General features: G+C 39.5%; 1 protein-coding gene across 1 annotated transcript in view; it reads left to right on the top strand.

Moving 5' to 3' along the window:
• The window catches only part of LOC107709683 (ectonucleoside triphosphate diphosphohydrolase 2-like), an 8,890-nt gene that overhangs the window by 595 nt on the left and 7,938 nt on the right, over positions 1 to 357 (top strand). The window lies entirely within an intron of this gene.

Below are 357 nucleotides of genomic sequence, written 5' to 3'. Positions count from 1 at the left end.
AAATAAAATAATGCTAATTTAAATGATTCAAAAGTTTACTTGCATTTGATAAGAAGCTGCGTGGGCGAAAATTACATGTAAACAATTTTAAGGCTATTTTGGCTATGCTCATCACTGGTCTGGTTACTGGTATAGGGCTTTAGCCAAGCCATTAAAATTAGACCACAGATTGCCTCGATTTCGCCAGGTGCAGGTGGGCTAAAAGCAGACTACACGTAGCCCGTCCAAGCGAAATCGTGGCTACATATAGACCATGTCATGAAATGACACGTATATCTTTGTAGATATTATTGACACTGCGAACATGATGAGATATCAGTCATCTCATGCGCTGTCTGGCCAAAAACTACAGTGAAT

The sequence above is a fragment of the Sinocyclocheilus rhinocerous genome, unplaced genomic scaffold, assembly GCF_001515625.1.
Source record: "Sinocyclocheilus rhinocerous isolate Xijiao unplaced genomic scaffold, SAMN03320098_v1.1 scaffold2161, whole genome shotgun sequence".
Classification (NCBI taxonomy): Eukaryota; Metazoa; Chordata; class Actinopteri; order Cypriniformes; family Cyprinidae; genus Sinocyclocheilus; species Sinocyclocheilus rhinocerous.
This window is presented reverse-complemented; position numbering and strand designations above follow the sequence as displayed.